Source organism: Vicugna pacos, chromosome 32, assembly GCF_048564905.1.
Source record: "Vicugna pacos chromosome 32, VicPac4, whole genome shotgun sequence".
NCBI classification, from domain to species: domain Eukaryota; kingdom Metazoa; phylum Chordata; class Mammalia; order Artiodactyla; family Camelidae; genus Vicugna; species Vicugna pacos.
Window position 1 is genome coordinate 14,769,163 of NC_133018.1, and position 27,989 is coordinate 14,797,151.

Genomic DNA, 27,989 nt, shown 5'->3' on the forward strand with positions numbered 1-27,989 from the left:
CCCTCCTGCTTGTCCCTCCCTGTTTTTTCTCCAAAATCCTCTTTCTGCCTCCTGTTTTCTTTCAGAACCTGTATTAGCATTCATAGGATGACTATTCCATGAAACAGAGTTTGGGATAATTCCTCTTGTAGGGGAAGCATTTAAGGCAGCGTGTATTCCCCAAACTGGAGCAAAAAACCCATTTCAATGTGCATCTCTTGCTGGTGGTGAATAGGGCAAGAGTTCTTTCTTTACATAAAGGGCAACATAAACCCAGACATACCCAGTAAAATCTTCTTGAAGGTATTGTTCTAAGGATTAGCTGCTTGGAATTTCACAACAGGGAGAGTTTTGGAGGGAAATGGCAAGTCATGATTTATTGATGTACCCTAAAATTTTCAGTGTATCATAAAGGGAAACTTGACAAGAGGGAACCTCTTAAGAGTCTTGGATGACATTTGCTTGAAATTGGCTTATGGTATTTTCATATCTCCTTTGAAGACCTAGCTCTGGACGACTGTGTGAGTAATATCTTCCTTGTGAAAGCTTTTCATTCTTTATATCATTTTCTTCCTCCTTGGCAAGATTGCTTAGGGGGCTGCATTCATTTCTAATCCGTGGAAAAGAAAGCCTATCTCTCCCTGAGACTCCAGCCTCAGATGATGATAGTGTCAAGCAGTTGTATTGACTTTCAATAGCTACCCATGTAAATATAAAACTGTAAGGTACATGAATAAAGCTCCTTGGACACTCTAGCAAGGAAGGTAAGCCTGGGTGAACTTTTGCAAATACTCAAAAGATACAACCAGAATAAATGGATTACTGGGAAGCTGTGTGGCAGGAGGACTAGCTGATCACCAAATGAATTTCCCTTTTCCCTCGGTGCGCAGACTACACTTCCCAGCCTCCCTTGCAGCAGGTGTCACCATATGACTGAATTGTAGCCAATGCGATATAAACAGAAATGTGGCCTCCCTCTTGCATGGCCCATAAAAACCTCACACCCACAGTCTTTCTTGTTCTTTTCCCACCCGGGGTACCTTGGAAGCCAGTTTGTTTTTGGAGGTGCCAAAGCCAGGAGATACAAAGGTTCTGGGTCCTTGAGTTACTATTTGCCAGCTCTGCCCTACCAGGACCACTGCCTTGGAATATTAGACAAGTGAGAAATGAACTTCGGTTACGTTTGGGCTATTATACCTTCCAGAGATTGTTTATTCTCTTGGCTGGAAGTCAGGACAGGGAGTTTGCACTTGGTGGTGGGTGCTTGCGGAGAAAGAGCGTTATGTGACTGAAAGACCGTGAGCTGCAGAGCGAGACAGTTGTGCGTTAGAGTCTCGGCTCTGCCGCTCACTGCGCTCTTAATCTTGGGCAGTTTACTTAGCCTTAGTGTTTTTCCTTTAGAAAATGGAAATAATACTCACCCTGTAGACTTATTTTGGAAGTTAAAGAAAACGCATCTAACATGTCTGGCACAACGGTGGGCATATAGTAGGTGCTCACTAAATGGTAGCTGTTGCTGCTGACTTTTCCTGTCCACTTTTTAAAGAATTCTGATACTGTATAGCCCAGGAAAATATATAGCAGGTCTTATGGTAGCTCACAGAGAAAAAAATGTGACAATGAATGTATATATATGTTCATGTATAACTGAAAAATTGTGCTCTACACTGGAATTTGACACAACATTGTAAAATGATTATAACTCAATAAAAAATGTTAAAAAAGAAAAAACCTCAAAAAAAAAAAAAGAATTCTGTTCTCTTGTTTGGGTTCCACGGGTTATAACCACGAGCCCCTCCACGTATCTCCATTCTCAAATAAATTAAACAAAAAATACCAAAAAACTAAGAGAGGGGAAAATTTGCTCTGTCTTCTTTTCAGTTCACCATAGTTACAATTAAATAATTGTTTGAATAATGATCAGGTTAATCTCTCCCTCCCTTTCCAGGCTCCCTGAGGACAGGCATCATGGCTGTTTTGGGCTCCTGTGTGTGCCCAGCCCGGCATACAGCATCATGCAGTGTGGAATTCCCCTGAGTACTTCCTGAATGCATGAATTGATGAGCACGTGAGTCTTTCACTTGTAAATTTTTGCGGGGTCACAAACACTGAACCCACCGGCAGGCAGAGGAGAGACATTGCAAGGCCAGTCATCTCAGCGACGTCTTTGTCACTGGCCTGCCTGAAATGACGCCATCAGAGTCACTCCTTATGTCTTAGTAGAGGTTATAAGCTGGTGGTCTGCCAAGTACAGCTTAAAGGTGTGTTTTGCTTATTCTGTACTGTGTTTTTAGCAGTTTAGTTTATTGCCAACATTTAAAACTTGGGAGATTTCACGTAAAAAGCCACGTATTCTACTTTTGTTGAAAAATTAGAAGGTCTGGCAACTCTTGGCTTGATTCTGGCGTGGCAGGAGTTGGCTGGAGTCCAGCAGCAGTGCCCTCATGAGGTCATGTGCCCTCCAGTTCCCGCCATCAGGCCCAATGTTCCCTTGGTTGTGTTCCCAGCCTGGCTCTTGGGGTTTCAACCCCCAATTAATATCCCTTTAGTAAGTCATTCACTCATTCATTCAACAGAGATTTAGATGTTGGTAAAAATGGGGACCCCAGACAATGTTACCCACGCTTCCTGATCTCTGGGAGATTATAGGGAGGTTGAGGAATAAGAGACAAAAACATACATTCAAACCATAAAAAATATTACTTCATTGATAACAGTAGAATTATAGTAGGTTAGTATCCTCCCAGGTTTATATCTGCTGTTCCCCTCAGAATGTGACTTTATTTAGAAATAGGGTCTTTGTAGGTGTGCTTAGAAATTTTCACATCCTTTGTCTCTGAGGTTCACAGTGTCTTTATGAATGAGTGGGAACACCTTCACTTTCTGAAGGAGGAGACTGATGTTCTGAGGGGCTAACCCGCCTGTCCAAAATGGGTCATTGGGCTACAAATCTTTTATTCTTTCCACCATCTATCACTGGCTGGATCTGTCTTATCCACTGCTGTGAATTCAGCTGTCGTGCCCAGCACAGAGTAGGTGCTCAATGAATATTCCTGACCTGAATAATCAGAATGACCAAATAGCAAGGTCTTGACAGAGGGGACAGAAGATGGGGAAAGTCTTCCCTAATAGAGGGAGTCTGGGATTACCCCAGCACAACGCCTAGGACATGGTAAGTGCTCAGTGAATACTTGTTAAATAGGCAATGAATGAATTGGACTTTGCAGGTGGCCCTTCCTGGGGCAGCATGGCAATGACCTGTGAGCATAGCATGTTTGATGTGGGGAGTCCTGGGAAGGAACCCGCCAGACACATACTCTGTCTGCTTCCCAGGCTGTCCCGACCGCATCCTGCCTTCCCTCCTCCACTACTCCCCAGAGCAGGAAACTTGGCCAAATCAAATTGTACTCACTTCATTCCTGCCTGGCTTTCTGCCTATTCCCTGACACCCGTGCCGTGTTAAAAATTGATATTGGTTTGCAAATGTTAAACAGCTGGATCAGTGTGAGGCCAGCAGCTGGTGGCTAGCAGGGCTGAGGTCTGTAGCGGAGGGATCTGAGTCCCTGTGGGGGCTCCTCCACATGCTCTGATTGTGAAGCTCGGAGTCCATTCTCTGCAATTTCCCCAGAAACTCAGGAGAGTGTTGGAGGGATGAATGTCACCCTCTTCTCGTTATTTATTTTTGCTATAAAATGGGCCTTTCTAAGGCAGCATGCATCAGGTGGCCCTCTCACTGTGCTGCTTGGGTGACACTTCATATTTTGTTGAGCAGATACTCCCTTGCTGCCAACGGCCCCTCTGCTGATTAATGGTATCTCCTTTCATCTGAGTCTGTGTGTCTTTCATGTCTCCCTGAGTCCCCTGCCGAGCTGCCTGGCTGGCATCTCACCGTGATGACAGCTGACACAGAGGGACTTCACTGCAAATTTCAAGGTCACTCCCTCTTTGTTACACCCACCCCCACATACACATACACCATGGAGACGTGTTCATTCAAAGCAGCCTCAAGATAAAGACTACTGGCTGAAAAACTCAAAGTCCCCTCCAGAGAAAGTCCACACAGCAGCTTCTAAAGATGCCCATATCCTCTGAGAGAACTGGCACTGGCTCTGAGAGTGTGGGCAGAGGAAGATGGGACTGGATTCCCGGGCAGTAGAGGGGGACAGTTCAGAGCACAGAGTCACACTGACTTGGGGCTCCCTTTCTAAATGCATCACCTTGGTCTCTGAGCCTCAGGCTTCTCATCTGCCAAGTGGGGACAATAGTATCAAGTCATAAAGTTATATTGGAAGGTAAATGGGGTGAAGCACATATAGTTCTTTGCATATAGTAACTGCTGAATAAATATTAGCATTATTATTATTACTCATAAAAATAATACTGAAGCCATTTCCTCAAACACTAGACCAGAGAAGCAATCTCTAACTACAATCAGAGTGAAAGGACTTGAAAATGGGGCTGGCACTGGGAATGTTACACTTGGTTTACTAAGGAGAAAGAGTTTATGCAGCAACCAGGTCAGACCAACAAGGAGTCAGAGGCTTGGGGTGTATCAGTCTGGGGTTCAAATTAGGAAAACAGAAACCTTCTGAGGTTTTAATGCAGAAGGAATTAAGTGCAGGGGAGAGGTTATACAGATGAGCAAAGAGTAGAGGAGACAAACTGAAACGGTGAGGCAACTCGGAGACTGGCAGCAGCAGGAAGCTGCCGTTCCTAGGCTGGAGGAACAGAGAGGAGGTGGTGTGACCAGGAGCTGGGGTCACCCTTTGGAAGGTGCTAGAGATGCTGCCTGAGGCAGAGAAGACGGGAGAGGAAGACTGACCTTTTTCTTACTGTTACCTGTCACTGTCCCACTTGTGCCTCCCACTGGTCCAACCCAGAAGCCAGATAGCAAAGGGTTCTGGGAAATGTAGTACGCAGAGGTCAGACCCCTGTGACACAGAAGTGGGCAGAAGGCAGAGGGTGGAGCTGAGGGTAAGCAGGTCCAGGTTTGAAGAAGTGGAATTACGGTTGCCAGATGAACTACAGGGTTCCTAAATTTGAATTTCAGATAAACAATGACTTTTTAAAGTATAAGTATATAAAAATGAAATTGATACTTAAAATTATTATTCATTTTGACATACTAAAAAAAAATCATTGCTTATCTAAAATTCACATTTAGCTGGGTAGCTTGTGTTTTCTTTGCTACAGTTGGCCACTCTAAGTTGAAGGCAGTTTTGAACCCTTAGAGGGGCCCAATGGTCAGACCAGTTTAGGTGGGTGGCAGATTAGGGAGAAGAAGGAGGGACGAATGGAGATATGAAGCAGCCCTGAAATTCACCAAATGAATCAGTGCTGCCTCTGTTTGTCATAAAGGGGTTCATTCATTCATTCACCAGTTATTTCCCTATCCATCCACCCTACATCTGCACTTCTGCTCATTCATTCGTTCCCTGCTTACTGAACGCCTGCTCTGTGCTTGGCACTACATTGGGCACTGGGAGTGCATCAGTGAAAAGACACACAGTTCCCTTGAGCAGCTTACACGCCAGGCGAGAAACCAGATTTTAAGCGATAAAGCACATAAAAAAGAATCTATTACAATTTTAACCAGGTCTATGAGTGGTTGTACAGAAAGCCTGGACAGTCAGGGAAGGCTTTCTTGAGGAAGTATCATTCAAACTGAGACACAGAGGATTAGTAGGAGTTATTTAAGTGAAGGGGCGATTGAGGGTATGGGTGCCTAAAAAGATTGCACAGCATAGACAAAGTTGGAAAGGAGTTTGGTGTGTTTGGGGGACTAAGAGAAGGTCCATGTGGGTCCAATATGGAGAGCAAGGAGGAAAGTGGTACAGATGAGACTGGACAAGTAAGCAGGGACAGGGCTGCTGTGTATATTGTGTATGGTGCAACTCCACAGCGTGAGCCAAGTTACGGCCTAAAGCATGGTGTGCCCTAGAGTTGATCAGGATACACCAGCCTAGCCATGTGTGGTATTTCTCAGCCAGAAATTGCAGGAGTTTATGAGCCACGGTAAGGAAAGGAGTTTGGACATCATTCGTTAGAGCCATGGGGTGGCATGCCTAGATTTACATTTTAGGAAGATCCCTTCTTTGCTTGGTGGGAGATGGATGCGTGGTAGTGGGCCTAGAAGAGATGAGATTTGACTATAAGGATATGTCTGTATCAGCAAAGTGAGCAACGATGGTGGTTTAAACTGGGCTGCTTGTGATGAAGAGAGAGAGGTGTGGGCAGATAGGAGAGATCTTCAGGAGACTGGAAAGATGCCATTCAGACTTGGACTGGGTGTGGGGGTCATGAGTGAGGGCACTGTCACTTAAGTTTCTGTCGTGGGAAGTGGGTGGATGAATGGTGGTGGCGTTCCCTGTGATGGTGAGCACAGCTACTGTGAAATCATCAGAGAAATAAGACATAAAGCATCAAAGAAGTTCTTTTAGTCAAAATTTAAGTAAATTCAGCCAAACCCACTTTATCCCTAAATAGGCTTATTAATGTTTTTGGCCCAAATATTTTCTTGATATACTGAATTATTCATCTCTGATTGTTTTTTCCCCCCTCCCTGTCTTAGGGAAGTATAGTCCTATCACATGACCATTTCCTACTCTACTAAAGTAAGAGAGATACACTACACTATTACTGCATTTCATTGTTTCTAAAATACACGTTAAATAACATTGTGTCACCTCAGAAACTGGGATGTGTCTGGGGATTGATGGCATCCTACAGCCACTGTCAGCTAGACAGTCATTTTTATGTGGTTGTCATTGTCTGAGTGTTTGCACATTTGGTTCTTATTCCTGGTAGCCTGAATGGACCACTTAGCTCCATGCTTCAGTTTCAACAAACCATTAAAGACCATTTGAGGAAGGACTATGAATTCTGGTTGATGTCTAAAAACCTTCCACTGACTCTTCTAGTAAGAGTAAGAGAATTTAAGCATCCATACTTGGTGTCATCAGCTCAGAAGAAACCTTTGGAGACAACAGTGGGACACTCTTTGAGGAAAAGTCACATCACCAATGCCATGGTGCAATGAATGGCAGAAAGAAATGGGAATCCTTGATTGTGAGTCAAAGGTGATTTAGAAGAGTTGGATTCTGAACAGAAAGGAGTTTTTGGGATATCCTGCCAATTTATTTTGCTCGTATTTTCCTTTTTTTATGAGTGCATAAGAATAATACGTGATAAAAGTCTGAACAAATAAGTCTAAAAGAGCTCTTTAAATAGGCATAAAATAAAAATGATAAGTGATAAGAAAGCTTTGTGCCATAGTTTAATTGGTAGTGTTTTTTCTTTCTTAGGGCTACATAAAATAGTGAGGAGTCAAGGATGAATCTCACAAGTATAATGTTGAATGATAGAAATCGTAAACAAAAGAATATACGTAGAGTTCAAAAGCCCAGGCAAAACCAAGATACAGTGTTATAAGTCAAGGCAGGTTCTGTCCTCTTAGAGGGTCGAGGGAACATGCTGGAGGGAGGGACTTCCGAAAGGCTGGCATCGTTCTGTTTCTTGACCCAGCTGGCGGCCACACAGATGTTTGTGATTATTCATTGAGCTATACATTTATGTTTCTTACACATTTCTCCTTGTGTGCTTTCACTTCAATAACATTTGAAAAAAATAGTGTGTCTTGTAATTACTAGCTTTTTCGATCTGATGAAATGTAGAAATGTCTATGTGTTTGTGCGTATAGGGGAGAATTCTCCTTCCCAGTACATATGCTTCCCCAACTAAGAAGTATCTGTCTTGCCTTGCGGAGAATTAAGGTGGTTGTAGCAGGAACATGATAGTAATTTTTTTTTTAGTTTATGATGTAAGCTCTTTGTAATCCAAAGGGAAGGGCTTGAGAGAAGATGGACACAGAGTTTATGCCATAACTGCATGTGGATTGTAGAATGAAAAGAAGAGCAGCAAGATGATCCTTTGCTTATGGTCCACTGGAGATGAGAGTCACTATGGCTGGAGGGAAGTGGAAGTGGCAATGGACATGGAAGGGAGGACCACACCTGGCAGAAGCCACGTGGAGCAGAGTTGAATTAACATGAAGATCTAGCCAAACACTCTCTGAGATCAGTGCTAGGACTGGCATATTAAAGTCTGTAGGGAGTTACAGTGTTTATTTCTAGGTACTAGTATCACATGTATTTTAAAAAATTATTTGCCCTTCCTTGTGTTTTCTAAATCTTCCACAGTTAGCATAGATGATGCTTGTATTAAGAAAAAAGTTATTTTTGATTTTAAAATATTGGCTGGAATTGCACCCCCTGTTAGGTTGTGTGTGGTACTGGTGCCTAGTGGTGCTGGTCGATGCTCTCATAGTCCAGGGAATGTATTTATGGCATCTTAAATCTTCTACCCTGCATGCAGTATTCTGAACGCCAAAGGCAGGGTGGGCACCCAGAGCTTCCAGTTGACAGAGCTGTTATTCCGACCCATCATTCTGACTGGTCCAAGCTTTCAGTTACCCGAGACTCCCACTTGGTGCCTTTTGTCTTCTGTAGCATAAACACAACCATACAGAACATTGGACAGATGCAATCTGTTGGAGGCAAACATGAGTTTGGTTTAAAATACTCCTTTTTCACAAGTGGCAGCAGCTTTTCTCTCAACCACTACCCAGCAGAGCACAGCACCATATGGCATACACCTCCACCCCTTTGTGAGTGCCTTGAGGACACTTAGATGTATGGAAGAATGAAACATAGTCCGTGCCCTTAGGGAGCTCACCGTCTCCTAGGGGAGGCAGATTGTGTACAACAAAGCAAAATGCAGTGTGATGATTATTATGATAGAAGAGCAGAAACACATATTTTTCTCCCTCCACTCACACCTTCTTATGGCATATACCAAGGCTAGTATAGCAGTAGGAGATAGATATTCTTTTAGCATAATAATGCATAGAGGATGAGGTAATGGGGTTAATCTTGGCCATGTGACACATCTGATTGCTTTTTTTGATGATCATCCATGAGGGAGGCCAGGGTGAGTACCTCTCGTCTTCTCCTCAAAGGATCTTCATCCCCTCCTCACGCCCCAACCTCTAACCCAGCAGTGGAACAAAAGGAAGATCCACATGGCTGAAAAATTGCGCTGGAAACTGAACACAAGCAGAATGAACATTGGCCTTTTTCTGCTGGGGGGAGGTAATAAGGTTTATTTATTTATTCATTTTTAATGAAAGTACTGGGGATTGAACCCAGGACCTTGTGCATGCTTTATGCACTCTGCCACTGAGCTCTACCCTCCTCCCAACATTGCCTTTAATAAGCTAAGGGTCCAGAGGGGAGAGGTCATAGACAATGAGGGTCCAAGTGGAAGAGGCTTCCAAGTTGGCAATGCCTTATGGGATCATTCCCAAGAGTCAAGAAGAAAATCCGTGTACCCGCTGGAGTAGCTTTAGGCATTGGCATAGTGCTATGATAGAATAAAGACACAATTCCAAACCCAGTCCCAAATAAAGGGCTGTTTGCATAGTCCTCCGGATTTGGTATGGAGTATTGATTGCTTTGCATATTTGTTTACGGGCTTTATAACCACGTCCTTCTAGATAAAGGGCATAATTTTAGAGCTACAGTCTTTCTCTCTCTCTGTCTTTCTCAACCTACATAACAAGCATGTACTATGTGTGAGGCTCTGTCCTAGGTGCTGAGGATTCGGCTGTGAACAAAATAGCAATCCCCATCTTCTTGGAGCTCATACTCTGTGGGAGAGACATAGTCTCATGGCAGCACAAAGGAGAAAGTGATTATTAATGCCTGAGAGAGGAAGGGTCAGCAAGACATTCTAATGAATAAACATTTGAGCTATGCCTTGGAGAATGAGAAAGGCATTACCTTTGAAGAATGTGGCAGAAGGCAGCTTGAGAGCTGAGGCTTGGGGGCATGCTGTCAGATGTGTCTAAAGGCTGTGGGTGGTTGGATGCAGGCTGGACCTGAAGAGATTGATATTTGGTTATACTTGGGTTGAATTGGTTACACAGTCATATTTGATTGGGTGAGCACAGAGTTTAAAAGAATCTGAATTTAAGTGTCTTCAGTTGGACTTGCCTCCCTGTTCATTGCAGCCTCCCACTTCTTTTTTCCCTCATGCATAGCCCACTGGCCCATTTCTTTCACATACATTAAGTACACACAGTGGCCTCTAAAAACATTAGGGTTTGCAACTCATTGACTAGAATTATTAGTTTTTACTTAAAAACAAATTTTAAATAAAGTACAACTTAAATGTAGAAGAAGCACAAATCACAAGTGCATGTGGTGCAGTGAATGTTTGCAGTTTGAGCATATCCATGTAACCAGCACTCAGATCAAGAAATGCATCTTTGCTAGTATTCCTCAAGATCCACCATCACCACTTTTGGTTACTGCTGGCCCCAGGGTTATCCATTTCCTGTCTTCTAACAGAATAGATTATTTTGCTTGCTTTTGAACTTTATAAAAATTGAATCGCACACTAGTACCACCATGTCTGGATTCTTTCACGCAACATGATATTTGTCATTTGCACCCACTCCGTTGCCTGTAATTGTTGTTCATTCATTCTCATTACCATACTGTACTGTATAATTGCATCATAACATATTCATCCATTCTACCATTGATGCGCATCTTGGTAGTTTCTAGTTTGGGGCCATAGTGAATAGTGACTTCTATGAACATGTTGTATGTGTCTTTTAGTGAACATATGCGTATTTCTCCTGAGCATATATTTAGAAATGGGATTATTGGATCATGACATATATATATATATATATATATATATATATATATATATATTTTCAACACTAGTAGATACTGCCAAATAGTTTTTCAAAGTGCTTGTACAGATTTACATTTCCTCCGTCCATGGATGAAGGCTCCATTTCCTCCACGTCTGCACCTTGGCTAGAGGTTCAGTTGCATGGTGGAGAACAGTGAGATGCAAAACTGGAGAAATTGACAGCAATAAGATGCTGCAAATTTTAAGAAAGGATGCTACAGCATTTAGTTATTTATTCACTCACTCTTTCAACAAATATTTGATGAAGATTTGCTACATACGTGTCACTGGGCTGGGCTCTCAGAATATATCTGTAAAGGGATGGACAGAATTGCTGTCCTCAAAGAGTTTACAGTCTTTTGGAAAAAGAAGCATCCATTGTCAGAAGAATTGTGGTACCAGTGTCAAGCTCTTGTTTTCTGATTTCCGTTCCAATTTTGGCCAACAATGGATTTCCTTTAGGCTCTGTCCAATTTATTTCAGGCTGCAGTCTGCTGGGCCCTGGCTAATTTGACTGGCTTCCCTGGGGGTTATTGATTGCTTGGACGTATGGATACATTGATTCCAAAACTCTGTTGTCACTCCTGGAGGTCAATTAGTGTTTGGCCTGGATCTTAGCAGCCTTGGTAATGATTCCAGATTTCTGATTTATCATCTCCATTTCTCTTGCTGAAGGCAGCTGTAAAAGATGAGGTCCGCACCTCAGCCACTATAGAGTCCTAATTAAATTCACACTTTTCCCTGTTGATGAACCAGACCATTTTCTTTGTTGGGAACTTCCATCCCTCCACGTACCCCACTCTCATGGTTGGAAGTTGTGAAAGCCTTTCCTTACTTACATCATCGTGTCCTTCCTCTTGATGTGCCAAATGTCAGTTTTGCCATAATGAAAAGTAGTGATCCTGTTGACGTATAGATAGACTAGAGAGCAAAGACTCCCTTTGTAGCCTGGGGTGAAGAAGTTGACTGTATTGCTCCAGAGTGATTGTTGGAGCCGGAACTGGACCAAATTGCGAAGGGTTCTGGGCATTGTTTAATGTGGATGTGGGCAAACTTTGCTCCACATTTATTCCACCATAACTTATTGAGAAACTGCCTTGTGCCAGGCGTTTATGCTAGGCACCAACAACATATTGGTGAGCGAATCATGGTCCCTGCCCTTGCAGAGCTCAGTTGAGTGGAGGAGACAGATATGGCAACAACTATATACATATATGTGTATATATACACATACATACACCCCTATATATATATATATAAATATAAAATATTTATATACATATAAAAAAATAAGTAATGCAGTTTATAAATATCACTAGTGGAGAAGAGAGGAAAGTATCTATGGGGAGAAGAGCTCCTTGCTGATTAAAAAAATTTTTGTAATAGTTCATTGACCAGAGTGTATAACATTAATGATAAAACCATTCTAAGTAGTATTTATGCAGTGGCCTGTGCTGGAAAATATTGCGTGGATGCTTCTGTAACTCTTGGGTTGAATTTCTTTTAGTAGAATGGGAATAATAGCTAATATGTTTATTTTGCATCTGATGCAGATAAGTAACCAGTGTGAGCTTGTTATTACAATTACAGTTCTTAAGATGATGGTCTGTACAATAAAAGTGAAGATAATAGAGTTTTTTTAAGTACAGAGAGTCTATAAACCACCATTTTTGAGGTATGGACTCCAAGATTATTTAGCTGACCTTTACTATAGGATGTGGTGTAATGTGGTAACATGAAGAATTTTGAATTCTTAGGGGTAGGTTCAATTCCTGTATTTCTAGAAATAAGAGGATTTAAACCTCTATTATTTACTCTATCAAAGTAATCTCTTTTGTGAGGCATGTTTCTTATGTTTGTGGTGGGATGTTTGATGTAGTGATAGGTAGTGCAACGTGTGATGTACACAGGGCTAGTGTTAGTGGTAGGGGATGTTTCCATGAGACATGTATGAGTTGATCACATCAGAGTGGTGACGCTTGAATTCATAGAAAGGCTGTTGTTAGGAGGAGTGTTTTAATGATGAAGTTGGTTGTATGTCATTCTGGTCAGTAGGAATTATGAAATGCTTCTAGAAATAGGATTGTTGTGAAAATATTTATTATGACAGGATTGGCATATTCTGCTAGGAAGCACAGGGTGAATGGGCCTGGGCATATTCCACGTTGAAGCCGAATCCTAGTTCCTGATTCTCTTTCTAGTACATCAAATGGGACTCAGCTGGTTTCTGCTAGAGTGGAAACACATCATGTATGGCTGGGAGTCAGGATGAGGAAATGAATCCTATGTGTTCTGGTGTAATAGTGTTGAAAGTGTAAGTGATCTGTTTATCCATAGGACTGATAGAATAATCACTAGTGTTACTTCATACAGGATTGTCTGTGCTGCCGCTCGTAGGGCGTGTTTTGAATTTGAAGCCCATCCGGATCAGAGGGTGGAATAAAAGGTTAGGCTTGATATGGCTGGTGTAAATAGTACCCATAGGTTTATGTTACTTAGTGACTGGGGTACGGGAAGAGCGATTCCTCTTGTGAGAGCTAGTGTTAAGGCTAGAATTGGTGCAGTGCAGAGTATAGAAACTGATGATGGTGGTCCGTAGTGGTGCTTTAGTAAATAATTGGACTGCGTCGGCAGTGGGTGTGATAATCCACGGGGGCTGACGATGTTTGGCCCCTATCCAGAGCCACATATAGCCTAGAACTTTTCATCCAGTTAACGTGAGGAATGCTACAGCTGGTAGGATCGGGATAGTGCGTGAAGGAATGTTGATCATAAGCATTTGGTTAGGAAAAGAAATTGAACCTCTGGCAATAAAGGTTTAAGTTTTACACAATTACTGGGCTCTGCCACCTTAACAAACCCTGTTCTTGGGTAGGGTGTGTATAAATTAATTGATTTGAGGTGATATCATTAATCGATTTGAAAATGCTTTTGTAAAGTAGGCCTTATTTCTCTTTTCCTCTTGTACTGGGAGAAATGTGTAATAGATTGAAACCTGCCTGGATTACTCTGGTCTCAACTCCTATCACTTAGGACTTTAATCGTTGAGCAAATGAACCATTAATAGCGGTTGCAACTTTGGGATGTCCTGATCCAACACTGAGGTCCTAAACCCTGTTGTCGATACGAACTCCAGAATAGGATTGCTCTGTTATCCCCAGGGTAACTTGTTCTGTTGATCAATATTTTGGGTCAATAGGTGATGAAGCATTTTGACTAGTTGGTCTAAATTTTAATCACTTGGAGCTTATTGGATTCTCTGAGGTTGCCCCAACCAAAATTGTTAATCCATTAAAAGCTTTGTTATCCTCTGAGGTTAGGTTATTGTTTATTATTATTATTATTTTTTGGATTAGTTAATTAAAGCTCCAAAGGGTCTTCTTGTCTTATTATATTGTTCCCTCCTCTTTTTTTTTTCATTTTTCAGTTTTATTAGATAGAATTGTTACAATTTGACTGCACATACACTGTGCATTGCATGTAAATACATATACACAATGTGCTGCACATATTTTAAAATTGACATATATGTACTTTTCATTGTTTCTAAGAACATTTAGAGCTTTAGTTTTTTAAACATATATTTATCAAAGGAATAAAGCCATCCCCAAAATAAGAATTAATTCAGAAAGATACATACACCCTACTATTAATAGCAACATTATTTATAATTGCCAAGATATGGACACATCATAAGTGCACATCGATAGATGAATGGATAAAGAAGATGCAGCATATATATGTAATGGAATATTATTGTTCCCTCATCTTCACAGGAGGGCCAGTTTCACTGAGCAAAAGTGAGAGACAGTAAAAGCCTGGTGTGGCCGTTCATACAAGTCCTTATTTAGAGAACAAATAATCACGCTACCTTCGCCCTGTCAGGATACCACGGCCCTTAAACACATGTCACGGGGCAGGCAGTGCCTTTAACACTAGTTATGCTAGAGGTGATGTTTTTGGTAAACAGGCAGGGTTATGTTTGCCGAGTTCCTTTTACTTCTAAAAATCTTTCCTTAAATGCATTTCTGTGTTGGGTTAACTGTTTTGATAAACAATTGTTGGCTTAGGTTTACTTTATTGTTAACTATTAGTGGGCTGTCTGCCCTGATATAGGCTTATGCAAGCATAGTTATTTTTTGTTACTCATATTAATAGTATTGTTTCTGTTAATTAATAGATTAGTTAGTCCAGTATTAAATTAGCAGTTGGTTTATTTGTTGCTGGTGTTAAGATGAATGTGTTGTTGAGCTTGAATGCTTTCTTAATTGGTGGCTGCTTTTAAGCCAACTACGAAATTGTGTTTACTCTCTGAGAAAAGTTGTATCCTGTATCTAAAAAGCTGTATCTTTTAAGAGCAACGTCCACATTAAAAGTTACGATTCTTTAAGTAATTTTCTTTTTCCGGACAACCAGCTGTCACCAGGCTCATGAGGCTTGTCACCTCTGCTTATAAATCTTCTATTTTGCCACATAGATGAGTTTGTTCTTGTAAACTGTTCTTAAGTAGCTTGTCTGGTTTGGGGGTGTTTGACATAAGTTCTCTCTGTTAAAGTTTTCTAGTTAAATCATTGTGCAAAAGGTAGAAGGGATAAACTTTGCTTTTTGGTACTTTCAGTGCTTCATTCATCATTCGTATCATGCTTCGTATCATTCCCTGTGGTACTTTATAGCACCAAGTTTAAATTTCTATCTCCTGTTCTTTAGATGTTGAATGAATGTTTTATTTAATTTGCTTATGGTAGTTGAATTTGGTGGGAAATTTGGGCAAGTTTTAGTTCAAAATGAAATCTCCCGGGTGTAAACTAGGTGCTTTATTTAAGCTACATTTTGATTTGTCCAAGCATGCTTTCCAATATACTTCCCTTGTTACAGCTTGTCTCCTCTTTTATGTTTGGTACTTGGCAATAGTTTATGGAAAGTTATCCATATTTGAGGAGGGTGACAGGTGGTGTGTGTGAACTTGATGGTCCGATTTAACTAAGCACTCTATGCTTAATTTACTACTAAATCTTGCTTTGGTTTTTAATTCTGTGAAAAACTTTTGTATTAAATTAGTTTATATTCTTGAGGTAGGAAGTGTAGCCCATTTCTTCCCATCCCATGGGTTACAACCTGACCTAACATTTTTACTTCTGATCACTATACTTGTATATTTTTCCTTTTTAGGGCCTGCTGAAGATGGTAGTAAATAGACTGTATTAGCAAGAGTTGGTAAGGTTTATTGGGGTTTATTACAGGCTCCTCTAATGGGATATGAAGCATCGCCAAGACCTTTGAGTTTTAGGCTTTTCGCTACTAGTATTCTGGCAAAATTTTTGCTGTTTTAATTACTTGAAATTAGGGCTAAGCATAGTGGGGTATCTGATCTCAGTTTGGATCTCCACGGTTGTGTAGTCAGAAATGTGAACGTCACTTTTGTAGCTTGTTTTTGTTTTAGCTATGGCTTTTTGCAGTTTGGCTAGGACTTACCTTTAATTTCAGGTGCTCTTCAACAAACCTCATGCCAGATTTCTGTTAATCTGGGTTAGTTGTATGACCACGGTGGCTGGCACAAAATTTACCAACCCTGATTGTTTAATATAACTTAGTCCGACTTTTGTTTATGGCTTCATTTTTATCACTGCTGTGTCCCATAGGGGTGTGGTTAAGCAAGATGCTGTGAGCTAGTTTTTGGTGTGCTCGGTGCCTGCTCCTTTACATCTTTTACGGTTTAGAGGGCATGCTCCCTGGGATGCAGATGCTTGCATGTGTAATTTTATCAAAAATTAATAGACATGCTGGGGCCAAACCTATGTATTTATGGAGTTAGTAAACCCATCTAGGCATTTTCAGGGCCTTGCTACATCAACAGGTTGAGTAGGTTTTTGTACATGTAAGATTTATGTATTTAAGCGATATACTGGTATTCAGTGTAGTAGTTTGTGTTGTGTCAAAATAGTATTGAAATTCTTTCTTTCTTTTGTGCATTATTGAAATGTATTTTAATTTTGATTTCGTTTGAGGTAAATGGCAGGTCTAGGGCGATGCCGGTCTGTGTAAGCCCTATATATCTGAGTAATTCATTGGTATAGTTTGGAGGCTAGTTTGTAGTTATGCTAGCTTTGGGTTGGTAGAATGAGGGTAATATGTTTGAGTTGAATCTTACACATTTATATGTTTTGCCTTGTTTTGGGCATTTGGCAGGGTGATGATGATATGTAAGTGTGGATTTGGCGAGGGATAAGGGTGGGTTTGGTTAAACAGGCTATTTATGTGGTATGTATGTACATGTGTATGTACACATGTATGTATGTGTGTAATTATATCATGTCCCATAACCACTGACTGAATAACACCTTGTGGGTTGATGACGTTGGTAAATAATACTCAGTTTAAGCTCAGCTACAAGTTGCTTGACTGTGTTAAGACTTTTGACAGCTGTAGCAGAATCACAGCATTTGCCCCAAATTGAAGAACGCCAAATGCATAAAACGCAGTTATGTGTGTGCTTAGGCTAATTAGTCATTAGTCCATTAAGGTGTCTTGCTTAAGGGGCAAGAGTGGGCAATTTTAGGTGAGATGGCCCTCAAGTAAGAACCAGATGCCAGATGTAGTTCATTCATAGAAACCCCTGTGATTTATGAGCCTCGAGTAATAAGAGGGACATGTTTGTGGGCAGGTTGATGGTTTCTTAAAGCCTGATGATAATGATGATTATCGGTTATGATAAGCATGTTGACTGGAAATGATTTGACTTAATGTGGTACGTACAATTAATAACATATGTGTCCTATGTGATATCAACCAGTTCAGTTACTTCATGGATATTTGTAGGAACAAGGGTTTAATATGAGTTGCCCAATATAATGTATTATGTCATGTCAATAGGATAAGGTACATGCTTATAAGCATGGGGTAGATCGTTAATGTGCGATTACACATTTTGTGTATTATGTATGATAAAGCATATATGTACTATGTATGTGGAAGGGTGCATAATGCATGGAATACGTAGCCATGTTGATTTTAATGGTACCACTTTCAATACTTACGTAGTACTTAACGACAGTGTAAATGTCCCATAACAAATTATTCAGGAAATAGTTTAAGCAGAACTTTAGTTTTGGGTGCTGGTGGTGGAACTGAAGCTACTTCCTTGAGTCTTAGGGAGATGTTGTTCTGTTTTTCTGGTTTACGAGGGTAATAAATATACTATAAAGACTTTTCTTTTTAGGAGGTTGTTTTCAGTGATGCCTGTTAGTGGTGTATGGACTAGAATTAGAAGGAAGTATAAAATAGATGCTAGTTGCCCATGATAATAAATGGATGTTCAACAGGTTGTCCTCTGGTTCATGTTTAGCATTAGCAAGTCCTAGCATGCCTCCTCGTTTGTTGGGAATTGATTGTAGGATTGTGTAATGGTACGAGAAGTGTCATTCTGGTTTGGTGTGAGGGGGAGTGTTGAAGGGTTAGCTGGGGTACAGCAGTCTGGTTCCCTGGAAGTTCAGGTGAGGATAGTACTAGCAGGGTTAGAAATAGGAACAAGGCACCCAAGGTATCTTTGCCTGTGTATGGATGAAGTGGGGTTTTGTCCATGTTGGATGAGATTCCTATTGGATTTTTAGAGCCTGGGTCATGAAGGAATAATAAGTGGACAACTGCTAAGGCTGCAAAAAAACGGAAGGATAAAGTGGAAGAAGAATCATGTAAGGGTGGCTTTGTTGACTGAGAACCTCAGACTCATTCGACTAGGTTGGTGCCAAGGTGAAGAATTGCTGCAAGGAGATTTGTAATGACTGTTGCTCCTGAGAAGCATATTTGACTGCTTGGTATCATGTAACTCATATAGGCTACAGCCATTACCGTAAATAGGAGGATGATTCTAATGCTTCATGTTTCTAGGAACATGTAAGATCCATAATACAGTCCTCTCTCGATGTGGATAAATAAGTAAATAAAGAATATGGAAACTCCTTTTGCATGTAGATATCAGATAATTCATCAGTAATTTACATCTCAGCAGATATGGGTTACGAATAAAAAGGTGGTGGTTGTGTCCGATGTGTAATGTATTGCTAGGAGTAACTCTGTTAAAATGTGTAGAATTAAACAGATGCCTAGCAGGGAGCTGAAATTTCATCCTGATGAAATATTTGATGGAACTGATAGGTTGATAAATGCATTGTTAACAATTTTAATTAATGGGTGGAATTTTTGAATGTTGGCCACCAGTGTTCTTATGTTGAAATACGATGATGATTTTTCATGTCGTTGGCCATAGGTACATTCCATGTAATAATAATAATGACATACATTGTATTTATTTTAAATACTATTTTTGTATTTAGTTTTGTAGGTTTTCCTTCAAAACCATAACCTATTTATGGTGGGCTTGGGTTAATTATGAGTGGTGGAATTGGTTGTGGTATCGTAATAAATTTTGATGGGTCAGTTTTGGGTTTGATGGTTTTAAAATTTTATTTAGGGGGTTGTATTAGTAGTTTTTGGTTATGCAACAGCTGTGGCTACCCAACAGTGTCCTGAGGTTCGAGTTTCTAATAAAACCGTCTTAGGCAGGTTTCTTTCAGGGCTGATAATGGAGCTTGCAATGATTCTTTACATTATAAAGGCTGAAGAAGTAGGGATTGTGTTGAAGTTTAATGGAATGGGGGATTGAGTGACTTATGATACTAGAAATTCTGGATTTTTTTAGTGAGGAAGCTATAGAAATTGCTCTGTTATGGTACTTGGCTGGTGACTGTGACTGGTTGGTCATTGCTTACTGGTAGTGTGGTAATTATGGAAGTTGCTCATGAAAATTAAATAGAGCTATGCTTCAGGCAAGTGTCATGAGGAAGGAGAGGAAATATTTACTTAGGCTGTTTTTGTCTAAGACTAGTGTAGAAATTTTTATTTAGAAAAGTGAGGTAGATATTGATAGAACATTTCCTGGTCAAATCCTATCTAATGGTAATGATGCTAATTTTTGACATGCTGATAGGTTTAGTATCTAAATCTGATGCGAGACCATGCTAATATGGTAGTTGGACTGTATCTGAGAAGATGAGAGAATTTGAATAGGTTTGAGGGACAACTGAATTTTAGATTTTGTGTAGTAAAGTTGATTTTGAGTGCCAGAATAAACACTGAAATAGTCACGACAAGGGCTGTTAATTTCAAATAATGAAGCATAGTTATTTGCGGAGTAGTTGTTGGAGAGATGTGGCTGGAGATAAAGAATCCAGCAAAACACTTCCAATTAAGGGGCGTTTAATAGAATTAATTAGGAGTGGATTATTTTCATTAATTCGAGTTAGAGTGGAGAAGCGACGCTGTCCTAAGAGTGCGAGGAGGATAATTTGAGTGTGGTAGACAGTCGTTAGGGATGTGACAGTAGGTATAATTAGCGGGGCTCAGGCATTGGTATAGGATGTGTTGGCGGTTTCCATGATTAGGTCTTTGGAGCAAAAGCCTGTGTGGAAAGGCATTCCTATTAATGCGAGACTTCCAATGAGGAGGGAGGTTGTGGTGAAAGGTATTGCTTTAAATAGACCTCCTATTCTTTGATTATCTTGCTTGCCATTTAGGCTGCGAATAATGGATCTGGAACATATAAATAGCACTGCTTTGAAGAATACGCGTGTGTGGTTATGGGGGAATGCTAGGTAGGGTTGGTCAGAGCCCATGGTTACTGTTATAAGGCCCAGTTGGCTTGAGGTAGAAAAGAAGACTTTTTCTGATGTTTTGGGTAAGAGAACAGATTGCTGTAAATAGTGTGGTGATAGCTCCTAAGCATAATATTATTGTTTGAGTTGTTTTATTGTTTTCTATTAGTGGGTGAAAATGGATAAGTAAGAAAACACCCACTTCAAGTACTGTACTTCAGTGGAGCTGGGCTGAGACTGGAAGCGGGGCCCTCTGTTGCTAAAGGAAGTCGTGGTGAAGGTCAGAGTGGGCGGATGTTTTTTAGCTGCAGCCAGGAGAAGCCCGCTTAGGGATAATTTTGTGTGATTTAAGTTAAGTGTGAAAATTTGTTGTTAAGTCTCATGCATTGAAGTTGAGTAAGAGCCACACTATTAATATAATGAATCCAACTGGAGACCAGTGCGGTTATATATAATTCCTTGAAGAGCGGCAGTGTTTGCTTTGGCCATGCCATTCATCCAATTTCTAAAAAGGACACAATTCCAACTAAAAAGCTGGAGAAGACTGTTGGCAATAACTAAAATTTAGTATAGTGATGAGAACTACGAATAGATGTTTAAGGAATAGATTAATGTTAGGGTCTGAGTGTGTATAGCATATTGAGACTTCTGTGATTGACCATGTGACAGAAGGTGCTACTGGTACGAACATCATTGAGAAATACTTTAATTTAAAGCCAAGTGATAGTTTTAGGGTCGAACAGTAAGTAATTCAGTGCCAGTTTGAAATGATTATTTCTTAGCTTGAGTAAATGAATATTGTCGTGGGGATTAAGCTGGTAATGAAGGCATATGAGATATGGGTTTTACAGAAAATGGCTTTATATGGGTTGCTCTTGTAGACATTGGAGGTTGTTATTATAATTGGCAGAGTTAATATAATTAGCATGACTAGTATAGAAGAGGGAATAAACTTATTACTTTTCTTTGGAGTTGCACCAGTTTTTTGGTTTCTAAGACTGATGGATTACTCTTACTCTTTAAAAGTTTGGTTAAATATGAAGTCATGAGTTAGCATTTTGTATACTTTTTTGGTAAATGAGAAGATTTGAGCTATTGTTAGATTCATAATCTAATGTTTTTGTCTAACTGTATTTACAGTACACGGGTCTCCAAATAATTTTGGGGTTGAACAGTAGTCAAAGGGGTCACAGGTACAGAGTGATGAGGGCGTCTTCTCATGTTAGTGTTGTGTTGTGGTTAGTACATATGGAGCATATAAGGCAGTAATGACTGCATTAATCCCTATTAGGAGGATGGTAATGTTGGATCATGAAAAAGATACTACTACCAGTAGTCCTCTGATGAAATTGATTGTCGGCGGGCAATGCTAGGTTTGTAAGACTTCCAAGTAGTCATCATGTTACCATTAGTGGAAGAGATGTCTGTAGGCCACAGACTAAAATTATGGTTTGATTGTGAATACGTCTGTAATTTGAATTTGCCGGGCAGAATAATATAACTGACTTGAGGCCATGGGCAACGCCTGTAACTTCAGCGTTTCTGGATGAGGATAGCTATGATGACACGTGCTGTGTGGCAAATGGAGGAGTACATGATGGCACAAACAGTGCCATTTTAAGTCCATTTGGCACAAACAGATTGAGCTAGCTATAATTATTCCTCACAAGGACAATATGAGGAACGATATGCTCTGTGGTTTGCTAAGGGGTTTAGGACTGTTGTGATTCATAGCATACTGTGGCTGAGTCTGGGTAGTAACGGCTGCAAGAACTACAGAATGGGGGCTTTGACATGTGCTTTTGGCAGTCAGGGGTATTTTTACTTGAAAAAGCTATTATGCATGCTAGTCACATGAAAATATTGAATCAAGAATTAGATATTCTTTGGGCTCAGTATCGGATTATTTAAAGGTTTTTTGAACCTATAATATTTTGGATATATACAAGAGCAACTAGAAGTGGAAGAGATCCTTCTAGTGTGTCAAATAAAAAGTAAAATCCAGCATTAAGTCATCCTGTTTGGTTTCCTCAGTGGGTAATAATAATACTGGGACCAGCATTGCTTCTAATAAGATGTAGAATGGAATTAATTCTGTGGCTGTGAATGTTATAATTAGGAGCATCAGTAGCGTGATTCATATAGTAATACATAGCTTTTTCCAAGTTGGTGATTCTTTAGATGGGTGGCATTGGCTGGCTCTGAGTATTACTGGTAGGAGTCATGTTGTTAGAATTCATCAAGGTGCTAATAGGGACTCAGAGGAGAATTGTAATGAAAAGTCACGGCTGTTGTTAAATTGGTTAAGAAGAGATAGACTGATAAAACTAATTAGTAAGCTGTAGGTTGTGGTAGTGATTCAAGTTATATTTTTGATAATACCATTAACATGATTGTATTAATACAGAATTCCAGATGATAATTTTTAACATTGGAGGTTAAATCATTAAAAAGTCCATAAACAATAAATGCTGGACAGGCTGTGGAGAAAAGGGTACCCTCCTACATTGTTGGTAGGAATGTAGTTGCTGCAATCATTATGGAGAACAGTATAGAGATTTCTTAAAAAACTATAAATAGACTTACCCGATGATCCAGCAATCCCATGCCTGGGCATATATCTGGAGGAAACTCTAATTCAAAAGAGATACCTGCACCCCAGTGTTCATAGAAGCATTATTAAAGTAGTCGAGACATGGAAGAAACCTAAATATCCATTGACAGATGACCGGATAAAGAAGTTGTGGTATATTTATACAATGGAATACTACTCAGCCATAAAAAAGAATAAAATAATGCCATTTGAAGCAACTTGGATGGACCTGGAGATAGTCATACTAAGTGAAGTAAGCCAGAAAGAGAAAAGAAAAATACCATATGTCACTTATATGTGGAATCTAAAAATATGACACACATGAACTTACTTATAAAACAGAAACAGACTCAAGACATAGAAAACAAACTTACTTTCTATTTGAATAGTTCACATTCATTTCAGTGTATCAGGAAAAAATATAACTGGTTTTCAAGCTTTTTGATCCCATGAATGGTCATGCTTAGAATGAGCTTATGTGGAAAATAAGTGAGCTGGTTTAAAGTAAACAAAAGCTTAATAAATAATACTACAGTTGATACACAAATATGCAAAAACAACCAGCATATTAAGCCAGTGGCCGACAGATAAGGATATGTGCACCAGATAAGGATGCGTGCACCACGGTACACTGATAGGTGACCCTCCACCCGGAGTCGTTTAGGATAAATTACTAGGGAGCGGATGTTTCCCAGCTAACTTCAGCAAGTCCCTTTTGGACTTTGGTTTCAAAGCAGTCAGGGCCCTTTTCAGGTTGTTTCTTTCTGTGGTTTTCCTCTCCATGAAAACATCCCCTGGTTCATCTCTCTTCAAACTATGAGGGGGAGAAAGTAAAGTTACTGACTTCATATAATCCTAAAAACAGCCACCACAAGTATAACTCGGGTTATATAGCAAGTGAGAGATTTGTGAAGGGGGCTGTCAGCACCATTCAGAAATTGGGCAGTTAATTGATGTGAACTTTGGAAGCAGATTAAGGCCACTCTGGCAGATAAACCCCTTAGTAGGAAGATTATGCTTATTAAGAAGCCATAATTTACTGAGTTCCCTTTTCTCCAGGTCGGTTCTTTAGGGAAATTGGCTGCTCCTTCTCATGAGCTCTTGGGACGACCGAGAGTATGGTGTGGAAGGCAGGCACAGGAAGAATACTTGCTGATTAGGGGGCACAAATTCCTGCTGAAAAGGCTTCTTCTGAGAGCAGGTGTGGTCAGGGCTGATGTATCCAGTGGCACAGCAGGTGGAGAGCCTAGAGTCCATAAAAACGTTTTCACTTCTTCTAAAATTATGAGAAGAATATGAATATATTTGTCTTTATGCCAACACACTAGTAAAATACCATTTTAAATATATATGTTTTTATGGAGAAAGGGACTCATGAAGATAGAAGTGCTTCAGACCCATAAAAGTCATAATGTGGCCCTGGGTATGGTGGAGATCTTTATTTTTTTTTCTACCCACTCTCTATTCCCTCTTCTGGTCACAGAACCACAGTTTTACTTTGGGGAACCACTCTTCCTATAGTCTGAATCTTGTGAGATTCAGATGGGCTTTTTGATCAGTCCTGGCTCCAGAAATGATCATGTGACTCAGGCCCAGCCAATCAGAGGCCCATACCCTCTTGTCCTCTGTGATTGATTTGGGATGAATGCGTGACCCATTTGGGGCCGATTAGGGTCAGGAAGACTCAGTTCTGGGATTTTCATGGAATTGTTGGAAGTGAGAAGTAGAATGTAGGCAGGACATGCTCGTCACCGTCTTTATCACTCGAAGGGGAGGATTTGGAAAGAAGCTCTAAGCAGAACAGTTCCTGAGTCTCCAGCAATAGGAGCTTTGGGACTTTAACTTCAGAGCTGGGATACCTCCCTGGTGAGGCTCTCTCTGGAGAGAATCTGACTGATTTATCCTCAGTCAAGTGTTCACTTCTGGTCCAATCAGTTGTAGCTAAGGGGTGGGGTGGCAGAGTAAAATTATACAAACATGGTTGTTAAGACTCAGTGCTGTGTGAGACGGGCTGGACAGAAGACGTCAAGTCTAGGTTATTTGTTAGACTTTTTTTTCTTCTGGTTGGGAAGCTGTGGAATGTTAGGTGACATGGCTTGGCTTCTGATTTGAATGGTAGACTTGAAGAAGCTTTGATTTAATTCAGAATTTTTCAAACCATGTTCTGGGATACTAATGTCAGTGGGGATAGTCTAAAGAATTTTGTGGTCAAGAATGCTTGGGAAATGCCAGCTTAAACAGTATGTGGGTTTCTTTTGTACAGTATTTCTTGGATCTTTAATGTGTTCATGTGTATTATGAATCTCCAGTGGAGGAAGAAACAGAAGGCCCAGTCAGTCTCAAACTTGTTTGACCACCAAACTGGGGATTTTGAGGAATTCCTAGGTTTGAAGAAAACTAGTATTTTGAGGAATACAGTTTAAGAAATACTGGTCAAGTTCATTAACCTTGAGAGCATTAAAGGTTATAAAGGAAAAACCTTTGAAAACCTAAAACCTTAAAGAATACCTCTTTTCTTAAGGATATACCTGGAATTTGACAAATTCACAATTTTTCCTCCTAAGAGATGTGGAATCTTGTACCGGCTCCATCAATAGTAATAATAAAACGCAACCTTTATCTACTGCTTATTTTAAGCCCTAGGAAACTGTGCTAAGGGGTTTATGTCCACTGTCTCTTTTAATCCTCACCAGAATATAAGGAGATAGATGTTATGATTAGTCCCAGTTTATAGCTGAGAAAAGTGAGGCACAGAGAAATAAATTAACTTGAATTTGGTGGAGGTAAAATCTAAACCTAGAGTCCTGACCCCAACTGCCCTATTCTAATGCTAAAATCATTTGTCTGTTACATTAGGCAGATCTCTTGTCTCATTGCATCTCCGTTCAATCTAGCTTTATCTAGAATTTCATGATTTTGTGATTTGATGTCTGTAATCCCATCTTAAGGAAAGTGGCCATTGATAAAAGGTTTTCCTTGCTGCAAGATGAAGAGATTTAAGACACAGAGGAGAGTGGAGATAGAACTGGGAAATTTCAGACACCTGCTTAGAAAGAGGAGCGGCCACCCTGAATGAAGGTCTCACCACTGCAACATGACATGCTGGTAAGCTAAGGGAGGCTGTGAAAATAAGATCTCCGGAGGAGTCTCTATTGATTGCCAGTCCAAATTTAGCTGAGGTATCAGACGTCCAGACAGACATCAATGGCTGCTCTAGAAGCACCGGCTTCTTTCCTGGCATGCAGCAGAGGGGTGTTTGGGCCAGTCTCAGCAGTTCAGTGGTTTCCCATCCATCAACTGGAGGCAGGCAGACCCAGAGTCATCTCAAGTTCTTCTGGCTCTGCATTGCCCACGTGGAACAGGTGTCATGTGTTGGAAATAACGCTTCCGTGGAAAGCAGGAGGAGGAGGCATGTTTAGGAAACCCTCAATGATACTACGCATCTCTGAACCACGTTCTACCTTCCAACTCATGAGGGCCTCAGAGTGACCCTGAGAGACAGGGAATAATAAAAACAGCTAAAATATACTGAGCACATACTCAGTGTTTCAGACATGAGGATGAATGCTTTAAATACATTATTTCATTTCATTATTTCATCGAGGTTCACTAGAGTGACCGTATGTTCTGGTTTATGTAGGACAGCCCAGATTCACACCTACTAATCTGACCTTGTCATTAATAGCATCCCTTTCACCCTTAAAAGAATGCTATTTTGCATAGTAAAGTATATAGTCACTTTGGGTATGGTCAGACTGGCTGGGTTAAATTCTAATACTGCTATTAAGAGCTATGTAATATCTGCCTCAATTTCTTCACCTAAAGTGAGAAGTATCTCTCACTATCCAAATTATTTTTGTCCAAATTCAAGGACTGAATAGATCAATATAGCAAAACATATCAGTAGAAATTCATAGGACTGTGCATGTGTATGGGGTAAGTACGTATATATTTAAACTATATATAAGCCGTATATATGTATATCCATATATATATGGCTTGGCAGGCTGCCTGGCATTTAGTAAGTGTTCTATACTGTGGTAGCCTTTTACACCTCTGTTTTTCCACCTATCAACTGGCAACAATATCTTATGCTTCTGGCACATATCAGGTACTCAGTGAATGGTTATGATTATTATCTTAATCTTGCTAAGGAAAGTGTTGTTTTTTTCCCCCCGAGCACCCTGAGGTGGATTGTCGTATTTCAGGTGGAGGAAAAGGCTATCTCCCTCCACCCAGTGGTTAATTTTTTTTTTTCTGGTCAGTAATGTCAAGAAGAGGCAATGCCATGCCCTAGATTGTGGAAGAGCTCCTAGAGAAATTGACCCTGTGTGGACCTGAAAGGATGCTCTCCAAGGTCCTGGAGCATTGTCTTATTTTGTAATGAGAAGGTTACATTTTGAGACACTTGGGTGCATTTTGTGGTAGACAAATAGATGGTTTATGTTTGGTGATTATCATGGCCCTGCAATTGAAAAATGAGCTGAAATATTAATAGGTCTTATCAACTGCTGTGTGATTGCAGTGTTGAAAAGGCACAGGAAGTCTTTGGGACAGAATTGCTATGTGCTAGAACAGAAATGATAGGAAAGGAAAAAAGCTGTGGACTGGGGAGAGTGTCTGTCCAAATAGAGCAAGGTTTCATGTGAGGGCAGGGGTACCTATTCTCTGTATTTTTAGGTGAATTGTGCCTCTTAGGATTATCAGTGAGCCACTTGGATCCAGGATAGAGGAGTACACCAAAGACTGGCTTGAATTAGATAATGGTCACAGGCAAAATGATGAAGTAGGAATGGTTTAGTATTAGTAACCTCTTCACATCCTTCGTTATCATCCCAACAACCTGAATTTAAGGACATATTCCCGTGTTTTGGAACCTACAATGTGGACCCACCTGCTCTGTATTCTGTGGAAGGATCTGTGTATTTAGGAATACATTTAGATGCAAGTAAAACTCACCCATAGTAGCTTATAACAAGAGGTCAGGAGGTAAATGGTTACTAGTG

General features: G+C 40.3%; 1 long non-coding RNA gene and 2 pseudogenes across 1 annotated transcript in view; 1 reads left to right on the forward strand and 2 right to left on the reverse strand.

The window, feature by feature from the left end:
• The window catches only part of LOC140690915 (uncharacterized), a 123,093-nt gene that overhangs the window by 88,194 nt on the left and 6,910 nt on the right, over positions 1-27,989 (forward strand). The window contains exon 3 of the long non-coding RNA XR_012066269.1: positions 1,928-2,047. This is a non-coding gene — a long non-coding RNA (uncharacterized lncRNA). The remainder of the gene's footprint in view (positions 1-1,927; positions 2,048-27,989) is intronic.
• Positions 17,918-19,017, reverse strand: LOC140690820 (cytochrome b-like; annotated as a pseudogene).
• On the reverse strand, positions 19,523-27,946 carry LOC116276615 (NADH-ubiquinone oxidoreductase chain 5-like; annotated as a pseudogene).